This window comes from Pinus tabuliformis, chromosome 6 (genome assembly GCF_031772625.1).
Source record: "Pinus tabuliformis cultivar Carrire ecotype Pingquan chromosome 6, CPIR1, whole genome shotgun sequence".
Taxonomy (NCBI): domain Eukaryota; kingdom Viridiplantae; phylum Streptophyta; class Pinopsida; order Pinales; family Pinaceae; genus Pinus; species Pinus tabuliformis.
This window is the reverse complement of record NC_142292.1, coordinates 2071126295-2071137525: the sequence shown is the minus strand read 5'-3', so window position 1 is coordinate 2071137525 and position 11231 is coordinate 2071126295. Positions and strand designations below refer to the sequence as shown.

The 11231-nt window shown below is 37.2% G+C and overlaps 1 pseudogene; it reads left to right on the top strand.

Annotated features, from left to right (window-relative positions):
• Positions 1-7570: 7570 nt before the first annotated feature.
• LOC149267533 (pentatricopeptide repeat-containing protein At2g03880, mitochondrial pseudogene) lies at positions 7571-10213 on the top strand (annotated as a pseudogene).
• Positions 10214-11231: the final 1018 nt, after the last annotated feature.

Here is an 11231-nt window from a genome sequence, read left to right as displayed (position 1 = left end):
TTTTATATCTGATGATTAAATGAAACTGTTGTAAAAAACCCATCCATCTATAGTGTCCTGATTGCTGCAACTTAGTTTGAGAGTGTAAATATTGAAGTGATTGATGATCAATATGTATAACTGTCTCTTTGCTCATTAAGTAATGTTTCGACTTTTTCACACTCTGTACTAATGCATACAATTATTTATCATATGTGGGATAGTTAACTATTGCAAAATTAAATGTCTCAAAATGATAACATATGGGTTTACCATGCTGCATCAACACTTCTCCCACGGCATAGTCACTGGCATCTGTTTCAATCTCAAATGGTATTTTAAGATCGAGCAGTGCTAGTACTGGTGCTGTACTAATCTTTTCTTTCAAAGTGTCGAAGGCTTTCTGGTGTTAGCCTCCCTACTGAAACACCTTGTTCAATCCTGTTAAAGCATGTAAGGGAACTGCAATTAAGGAAAAGTTAGAAATAAACTTTCTCCAATATTGTGCTGCTCCTAAGAAGCTTCTAACCTCTATAGCAGATTTGTGTTTGGGCCAGTTTACAATGACTGCAACCTTAGAGGGATCTATCTTCCGTTCACGACCCCCTACTATATGTCCCAAATAATTCAAATATATTTTTCCAAATTCACATTTTGAGAGTTTAACATAAAGTTTTTCTCTTTTCAAAACATCTAGTGTCTGCTTAACATGCTTTAAATGTTCTTCCCACGTTTTGTTAAATATAAGAATTCCATCCAGATATACAATAGCAAAATCATCAAGAAAAGGTCTGAGTACATCATTCATTACTCTCATGAAAGTAGCAGGAGCATTAGTTAAGCCGAAAGGCATAACCAGCCACTCATACAATCCCTGATTTGTTTTGAAAGCAGTCTTCCATGCATCTTGCTCTGCAACTTTGACCTGATGATAGCCACTATGCAAGTCTAACTTGGAAAAAAAAACAGCTTCTTTCAACTGATCTAATAAATCATCTATGCGAGGAAGGGGATAACGATTTTTTATCGTTATGTTATTTAGTGCTCGGTAATCAATGCACATTCTCCACGAGCCATCTTTCTTTTTCACCAAAACAATTGGAGACCCACATGGTGATGTGCTAGGTCTGATGAACCCCTTCTCAAGTAGCTCATGTACCTGCTTCTTGATTTCTGCATTCTCTAAAGCGGACAACCTGTACATTTTGATGTTAGGCAATGGAGTATCTTGCTGCAAATTAATATCATGCAATATTTCATTTTTGGGTGGCAGACCTTTAGGTTCTTGAAACAATACATCATATTCTGAAACAAATTTTTCTAAATCAACTTGTTGTTTAACATCACCCTCAAATACATTGGTTTTATCAGGTTTCTTTTCCTTTACAACCATCAGTAAAAATTGTTTGCATGAATTTACAATTCGTTTCATCTGTCCTGAGTTTATGAGAGTATAATTATTCTTGAGCTTATGAGCTCTTACAATATATTCGATTCCATCTTTAACGAGTAGATACTTGTTCTCAGCTCTATAAAAAATAGCTTTTCTATCATACAAGTAAGCACTTCTTAAAACAATTCCACATATATCCAAAGGAACTATATCTAACTCAACCTCATCTACAAATGCTGACCCAAAAGAAAACTTAAGTTTACATTGTCTAGTCACTTGTAGCTTTGCTTTATCACATAGCCAACCTAATTGATATGGTTTCTTGTGAGGTGTGGTTAGTAATCCCAACTTATTTACAATTTCTTCAGAAATTAAATTTACCTATGAGCCACTATCAAACAAAGTATTAATCTTTTGATGATTGGAAATAACTCGAATATGAAAAAGCTCACATCTTTTTCTCTCATTTTCTTCATTATCAGTAGATTGTGAAGAATTACTAGTAGATGCTTCATAATTTTTACCTTTTATACCTGTGGCCTCGATTACTACTTCACCTCCTGAGTCTAACCCTAAATCTTTTTGAATAGCTACAACAGTCTTCTTCTTCTTGCCCTCGAACTTCTTAGGTTTCAACTTTGGATGCAGAATCCAGTAGTGTTCATCATCATGCCCGTCCTTCTTAGAGTGAGTGCATGGGGACTTGCTCTTCCGTATAGTGTTTGTCTTCCTCTCTTTCCATTTCTGTTTTCTTTTCTCCTTATTTTTACTTGCAGTGGGTTGGGATGATCCCCCAACTTCTGGGTTCTCGTTCTACCTCTCGCTTCTAGATGCATAACCTGAACGGATACCTCATCTATGCTAGTGGGATTAAACATGAGGATAGTGTGCCTCATGTAGCTGTGTAGACCACCTATACACTTCAACAGAGTCTCAGGTGAGTCTAAAGAAATTCCTAGAATCAAAGTTCTTTTCCTAAATTCTTGGGTGTAACCTTGTACACTTTGCCCTTTTAGTTGTCAAAGAGTTTTCCAGCTCATCATGGCTTGCTGCATGTAGGCTAGTGGATAGAATTTCTTTTTAATTACAGAAACAAATTCACTCCAGACATAAAGAATCTTACCATGTTTCTTCATGTCAGCTTGTGTCTTGCCTTCCCACCATACCAAGGTAGTGCCTCCAAGGCTTAGGTTGGCCAGCTGAATCTTACTCTTGTCTGAGTCAATGCTCTGCACTCTGCAATAAACATCAATCTGTCTGATCTAATTATCTAGCTTCTCTGCATTCAACTCTCCATCATATATTGGTAAATCAAATTTAACATCTAATTTAATCAAAGATGTCTTCTTTTTATTTTCAGGGCTATTAGGAGGCGTGAAAATTTTTTCTTCTTTCCCTTTGCCTTTAGAGTGGTCATGGAGAAGAGATTCTTCTACTCCTTTGTCTTGTTTGTAGCTGGATGAATCTTCATCTATATGTTTCTTATAGTCCCTATACATTTCCTCCACCATGGATTTCAAGGTCATAAAACTATCCATGAACCGGGGGTCTGATTCCAAGGGATTTTCTTCTGACATTTTCCTCTTAGAATAGACTCTTCCAATTTCCGGGTTAGTTTCAGACAATTCTCCTTCTCCTAATTTAAGCTTTGATCTAGTTAGCATTCAACAACAAAATCCATCACAAGCTTGTCTAACCTTAGAAACCCTATGCTCTGATACCACTTGATCTGGAATTTATCTAGGACAAAGAATGAAAGGTATTATGGACTCATGTGCATGGATGTGCCTATGTTACTTATGCAACGGATCAATAAGATTGCTAGAATACATAGACACTGAGGCAATCAGAGAAAACATAACAGTCAAACATGTAAACAAAACAAATTTAATAAGGAGTTCACCCAATGCTCCTAGGCTACATCTCCTAGTCCAGCCTTTCAGTGGTGGCCTCTCTATTATGTTTTCAAGCAGAGTTTTTACAACAGTGAGCTCGATTCGAGACTCACTAACAGAGTGAAGTCAGTAGGAATGGAGTGCACAGACTCTCCTTACTGAAACTCGACCTCTAAGGGTCATAGTAGTATGACAGCCCTATGCCGAGGAGTTTTCTTGAACCTCTCAAGCCTTCAATGGAGTACACAGACTCTCTGACTCTCTCTGGCTCTGTCTGGCTCAATGCTACCTTCAGGTCAGCTCGGCTTCTACTCTCTGTTCTCTACTATTAGCTTTCTATGTCTCTTCGTTGTCTACCTCCTGTGTTCTGCTTCTTCCAGTTCATGGCTTTAAAGCTAATTTGTTCTTTGACTGCTCGTTTCTGCTTCCCAACCTTCTGGTTTCCTTTCCTCTGTCCGTTCGAATTCCTCTGCTCTGCGTCATCATCACTGGGTAATGCTTCACAGGGAGGTGGCCACTTGTTTTCTAATGAACTGGGCGTCAAATTCCCTGAATCATATTCGAATGGCCGTTAAATCTGTTTGCTTCAAGATAGCCCGCAAACACGAATCATTTGCCAACTCATCATCCATGTCAGACTTCAAATCCCGTGTCATTTTGCTTTTTGGCCTATCAAATCCAGTTAGTCATCAGGATGTATCTCCACTTTCGATCTGGACCCCCCAGCTCCTACGGTCGTCCTTCATATCGGGCGGACAAGTCGCATGACGTTTACCCGTCTGATGCGGGCAGTTTTCTCTCTCTTCTGCCGGACGCATGTCACTTGATGTGTGGCATCGGGCGGGACTCAGTCAAAACTGCTTACCACCTCGAAGCCTTCTGATATCCTGCCGGTTTTGGGGAATCCCGTGCTACGGAACCAAAACAGTTACTTTTCCGAATTTTATAGCGATTTCAGGTTTGGGTGCTTCGGGGCTTTCCTTCACTGAGGGGGATGCCCTGCGATATCAGAATCCACCTCTGTTTCTTGATCTGGCCTTCGGTTTTTCCAGTTTTGTGCCATTGCGCTTTACCATGGGCCAACGGTCTGCGCACTCGACCGAGGGTCCTCGTTGCTTCGCTCTGGCCACAACTGCAATTGTTATGAGGATTCCTTCTGATAGTTTTGATATTTTCTAGGACTTGAATCTTTTAGCCTAATTTGAAACAGTCATGAAAACTTAGAGAGTTTTTTTAGGATTCAATTTGGATCAATACTATAAAGAAATTTATGAATTTGTATGTACTTATCTATCTTAAGTATTAAATAGCCAATTAATTAATACATTTTCATTCATCTAATTGTTCAAAATAATTACTTTATCAATTTACGTATAGCTTATTTATTTAAAAGAAAACAAGAATTTTTAAAATATACTGTAAAAAAATATTGATTTTTATCCATCATCTATCTAAAGTATTAAATAACCTACTCATTAATTCATTTTCAACTAACCATCCATTTATGAAATGTTATAAATAAACAATGACTTCATTAATTCACTTGAACCAAATGTTACTAATCCATATTCATCCATCCATCTCAGTTTTAAACCAACATAAACCCATATTAACTCTAGATCTACCATGAGCCGAGAGGGAACAAATCTATTTTCACTTTAAATGAGGTTTGTATCTTAAGAGATTTGAACCTGGGCTTGGTAAATCCGAAGTTAATATGGATCTATGTTGGTTATAAATTTTGATTATGGAATTTGTTTGGAAGTGGAAATCTATGGAAAGATAAGAATATAAAGTTAGTTGTGTAATTAAGTTGAGTAAAATTGTTGATTAATTATATAAGTTTAATAAATTTGAAAGAAAATACTTTTTTTTTTAATTATTATTGTAAAGATATCAAACTATTAAATTTTCATTATAATAAATTAATGAATGAATTTAATTTTCTATATGGAAAATGATATTTATAAATTAATTATAATTTAAGTGGTTGAGAATTAGTGTGACAATATTTAATTTTGACTAATCTTATTGAGCCCAAAAAAATTAATCACAACAATATATGATCTTTAATAACTAATCATTTATATTTTAATTATCGATTTCATTGGAGAGCTTGACAAACCTTATGGGTAGGGCTCTATTTGTTGCTAGATGATCTCCCCAAATCTAAGCTATATAAAGATATTTATATTACTAGACAACTGACTTCACATTGATATCGTTTGTTTCCAAAAATCATTGTGGGATCTCAGAGACATGTAGACTGAAATAACTTGTTCCCATGATCCTAGAAAAGACAACCATAGACACTTAGTAACATTCTAACTATCTCTCACATTAATAGTTACATGCATAGGTAGTGTTGGGTAGTCAAAGAAAATTGTGTTCACATATAACATAGTAAGACATATTGAGAATCATAAAAATATAATAGAAGTAGATATAGCATAGACAAAAATAAGAAGCCAGATAAAGGTCCTAAGGTTAAAAATGAACCTAAAGATCCGAGCATAGGGGTGCATCTTCCGTTTATCCAAGGGACCACAGATAAGATTGTGAAGATCCTAATGAAACATAGGGTTCCCTTGACCTTTAGGCACCTAAACACTATTCATAGCTCCTTAAGGTCAGTAAAAGACCCCATGGACCCTAAGAACATGAAAGGTGTTTATGTTATCCCATGTGCATGTGGGACTCCCTACATTGGTGAGACTGGCCGCTCAATAAATCAAAGGATTCAAGAGCATGCAGCCGACATCAAGCATGGGAGGACCCACTCCTCAGCATTAGTAGAACGTATTGAAAAGACAAACACCACATATGCATTGAAGAGGCTCAGGTCATTGCAAGGACTGACCATTTCCATCACCGAAAGTTTAGGGAAGCATTAGGGATCCATCATGTCCATCCATAAACATGATGGATGGAAAATTAACAGTCGCTGGATCCCTGCCATCTCATCTTAGGTTCTAATTTTAAGGTTAATTTTTCCTTTTTCGAGTTTTTCCTCCCTTCCCGTGTTTCATATCATTGTTTCCTTTTTTTATGGCCTTGTGGGTTCTAGCTTATTTTATCTTTATTTTGATTCTTGATTATTTACTATTTTTCATTATGTCATCCTTCAATTTAATTTGATTTTATTATTATTAATTTCTTCATCCCAAATTTTTTTCCCTCTATTTATAAATATAAGAACAATATTTTAATTTATTATTTAATGTTTTATTCTCATTTAAAATAATTTTGTCTTGTTCTTTTCAATATTCTATTTCTGGGTATTTCTGGGTCTTTATAATAGTAACAAGAATAATTATGATAACAAAATTGATTAATTATTTAATTAATTTAATATGAATTAATTGTAACTTTGAATTTTGACCCTGATATTGATTTATTTATCATTTATTTGGGGTAACCTTCCCCTATTCCTTTGGTTAAATTTGACCCAAATTATTATTTTTTGGGATTTTTAATTGAATATTCAGATCTATTCTTATTTTAATATTATTTTTATTTGATTCAAATTAGTCGTTTCAATCTAACTATTAGAGTTGATTATCTCTTCTTGACACCATCTCTGTTTAATCTTATGCTTAGATCTATTTCTTCATCTTGTCTTGACAATAAACCACACTAGATGGTTCGAAATGCATTGACATAATTTTTGCAATGTGATTTTTATGAAAAAATGCTTCAAAGCCATAAACGATTGTTAGTCTAATATAATCATTGGAGAGAGAGAATTGAAATTACCTTGAGATGAAACCTCCACTGGCGTGTTGATAACAACGGTAGTGTGAGGCTGCAAACCAAAACTAGAGTCTGAATCACACACCACAAAATGTTCCACCTAAATTAGTTTGATCTTCTCCTCTTGTTAGGCAAATCACTAATAGTGATCAACTTGCTAATATATATTATAGTGTAGTATACCTTTGATCTTTTGCAACTTAGAGAGAAATTTCTAATATATTGTATAATATAATATATTATAGGCAAGTATTAATAATTTTGATTCTAAGATCAACTTCCCTAGTTTGTAAGTGATAAAATAATCAATGAAGACACTAAGCTTAATCTGAGGTTTTCCCGCTAAAGTTCGGTAGCTTTGTTTGTAGACATTCAAAATCCTCAATCTGACCTCGTCCTTACTCAGGCCCGCTCTGGAGTTTCACATTAACACAAATTTGCAACTTGATCTTGATTGTTTTAAGTCAATAATAATAATCTCCCAGCGTAAGTTCAACTCAGTTTTGTCTGAACTGTATGATTGAGATGAATTCCTTAACAAGTCTGTGCAATGAATATGTTTTACAATGTTATCTTCACTCCTATGCTCAAATCAGTAGCGGCCAACAACCCACACGGTTTTCTGAAAGCTGCTTCTAGATTCCACCTGTGGAATCACATAAATTGGTATGCGGCGTTTCCTCATGGTAACAGGACAAATATTTGCAAGCTTGCTGCCGAGGAAAGGCTAATTTTTATCAAAGGAAGCCATGAAATTTCTAGTAGAACCTGTAACAGTATAATCAAACTGTGCATGGAGAGACGATTGAAGGAGGCGGTGGACATACTGAATTTTACAGAACAACAAAGCATCCAGGTAGATTCCAGTACCTACCTTCATCTCTTGCGGTTATGTAGTGACATGAGGGCTCTTGCAGAGGGGAAAAGGGTTCATGCCTTCATAAATAAAACTGGATTTCAGCGAAACAATTATCTGCAAAACAATGTCATTAACATGTATGTTAAGTGTGGCAATTTGGAAGATGCACGCAAAGTGTTTGAAACAATGACTGAACGAGACGTGGTCTCTTGGACTGCAATGATTGCTGGATATGCTCAGTGTAGTAATGAGGAAGAGGCGCATAAACTCTTCTGTAGAATGATAATGGCAGGTGTAAATCCAAATCAGTTCTCTTTTGCCAGCGTTCTTCGGGCTAGCGCAGTGGCGGCAGCTCCGGAAGGAGGGAAGCAGGTCCATGTTCATATCCTGAAAGTTGGATTTCAAGGGGACGTTTATGTGGGCAGTGCCCTTCTTGATATGTATGCCAAATGCGGAAACCTGGAGGATGCGTGCCAAGTGTTTGATGAAATGCCTGAAAGGAATTTGGTCTCTTGGACATCTATGATTGTAGCATGTGTTCAGAACGGGTATGGTGACCAGGCACTGAGAGTCTTTTCTCTAATGCAGCAGTCGGGTATAGTGATTGACAGCTACACATTTGCCAGTGTTTTGAGGGCATGCGGTGGTCTAGCATGTTTGGAACAGGGTAAGTGGGTTCATGCCCAAGTTATCAAAACGTCTCAACTGGATGCCTTTGTAGCGAGTGCCCTTGTTGACATGTATGCTAAGTGTGGAAACATGGAAGATGCAAGAAAAGTTTTTGATAGAATAGCAGAATGGAATTTGGTTTCTTTCAATGCAATAATTGCAGGATATGTACAGAATGGAAACTTTAAGGAAGCCTTAAAGCTATTTATACAAATGAAACATGCTACCGTGGAATTTGATGTGTTTACTTTCACCAGTGTTCTTAATGCATGTTCCGCAGTAGCGGCTCTGGAAGAGGGCAATCAGGTTCATGCTCACATTGTTAAAGCTGGATTTAGTTCAGCTGTTTCTGTGGGTAATGCTGCTGTTGATATGTATGCAAAAGCTGGAAACATGGAAGATGCATTGAAATTATTCAGTCAAATACCAACACAAAATTGTATATCTTGGACATCAATTATTGCAGGATATGTTCAACATGGGCAAGGTGAAAAAGCTTTGAGTTTCTTTTTCCAAATGCTACAGGCAGGCATTAATGCAGATAAGTTCACATTTGCCAGTGTTTTAAAAGCGTGTTCTAGCCTAGCAGCACTGCAGCAGGGAAAGCGAGTCCATGCCTACATCAATAAAACCGGGTTTGAGTTAGATACCATGGTGGGCAGTGCCCTTGTGGACATGTATGCCAAATGTGGGAATATAGAAGATGCACAATGCATCTTTGATAAAATGCCAGAGCGGAACTTAGTTGGTTGGAATGCTCTGATTGCAGGACATGCCCATCATGGCTGTGGCAAGGAGGCCCTCCAATATTATGAAAATATGTGCCTGACAGGCATGAAGCCAAATAGCACCACCTTCCTTATTGTTCTTTATGCATGTAGTCATGCAGGCCTTGTGGATGAAGGTACTCTGTATTTCTGGTCTATTCCTCAAGATCATGGAATAATACCAAGAATGGAACATTATGCTTGTATGGTTGACCTCTTTGGACGTGCTGGGCACCTGTTTGAGGCAGAGAATTTTATCAAAAATATGCCTTTTCAACCTGATCTTATTGTATGGCGGACTTTGCTTGCAGCTTGCAGAATTCATGGTAATGTGGAGTTAGCAAAGAATGCTGCAGAACAGATTTTAGAGGTAGAACCACATGATGTTGCAACACATGTGCTCCTCTCAAATATTTATGCTGCAGCCCATAAGTGGGAAGAGGTAGCAAATTTGAGACAATTATTGAGAAATAGCAGATTTAAGAAGCAGCCAGGATGTAGCTGGATTGAAGTTAAGAATAAGATGCATATGTTTCTTGTGGAAGACAGATTGCATGAACAAGCAAAAGAGATATATGCAAAGTTGAACGCATTGATGCAGCAGATGGAGGCAGCAGGGTATGTGCCCGACACTACTTTTGCATTGCATGATTCAGATCAGGAGATGAAGGAACACTCTCTTCATCACCACAGTGAGAAGCTAGCTATTGCTTTTGGGTTAATGAACTTACCCCCTGGAATGCCTATTCAAGTTATTAATAGCCTTCGCATGTGTGGTGATTGCCACAATGCAGTTAAGGTTATCTCTAAGATTGTTGGGCGAAAAATTGTTGTAAGAGATGCTAACCGCTTTCATCATTTCCAAGATGGTCTTTGTACTTGTGGGGATTACTGGTGATTGCATAGAATGAACAACAAAAAATAACCTGATATCTTCACACAACCAAAAATTCAAGACAAGAAACTATTTTCCAATGCTTCTCCATCTTGAATCTGAGGACAACAGAAATGCATATATTAACCAAAGCCAAGCATAGACATGCAGTCCAAAAAAATAGGTTTTTTTATTTTTCATTTTGCAGCTATGGCATATAATTAATGACTTGAATGGCAGCACATGCAATCATTTGTAAAATCCTTTAAACACCAAGACAAACCTCTCATGCTCCTAATACAACTTAGATCATAATAGCAGCATGCTTTTCAACTCCTACAGCATCTTCTTTTTCAATGAAAACCTTGTGGAGAAATCCAACAGATGATTCCCCATATTTGTGGATGGCATCCCTAGTAAACAAATGAATTTAAACTAGTGCACCTAATCAAGAGAGATTCAAACTGGGCACCCACTGCTACTGAACTAGCTAAATGTCCAACACACCTGGTGATAACTGGTTAAGCTAACCCCTTGGGCTATCTTGTGACACCTTCTTATCAACACCTGTTGCACTTAATGATCGAAATAAGAAGAATTTTGTCCTATGGGCATGTCCAATCTTATAATTTCTCCTTACCCCATTATGTGAATTAAAGTTGCAAGCTGTTCCATGCTATGATCCCATGGACCTCCCATATTGTTCTGACTTATCACATTTTCCAGTGACAGGAAAAGAACTCTCCGTTGTGTTTTCTACCTCCTTTGGAGTTGATTTATAAATCAGTACCAGAGTGGCCCAATTACATCATTTGGAAAGCATGGTATCAGTGTCATAACTTGGACAGTAGAGAAGATAAGCAGAATCCAGAAACTGGAGTCCTTTAGCAGCATTCTGGTTTTGGTTACTGCCTGGGGTAAGAATGGAAATAGTGACATGCATAATGCCAGCGGCAATCTAGCGAAGCCAGATCAAGGGAAAATACATGTGAGATAGAATCTATTTGATAACACTAATGAGAGAGCTACAAAAAAAGGAGGT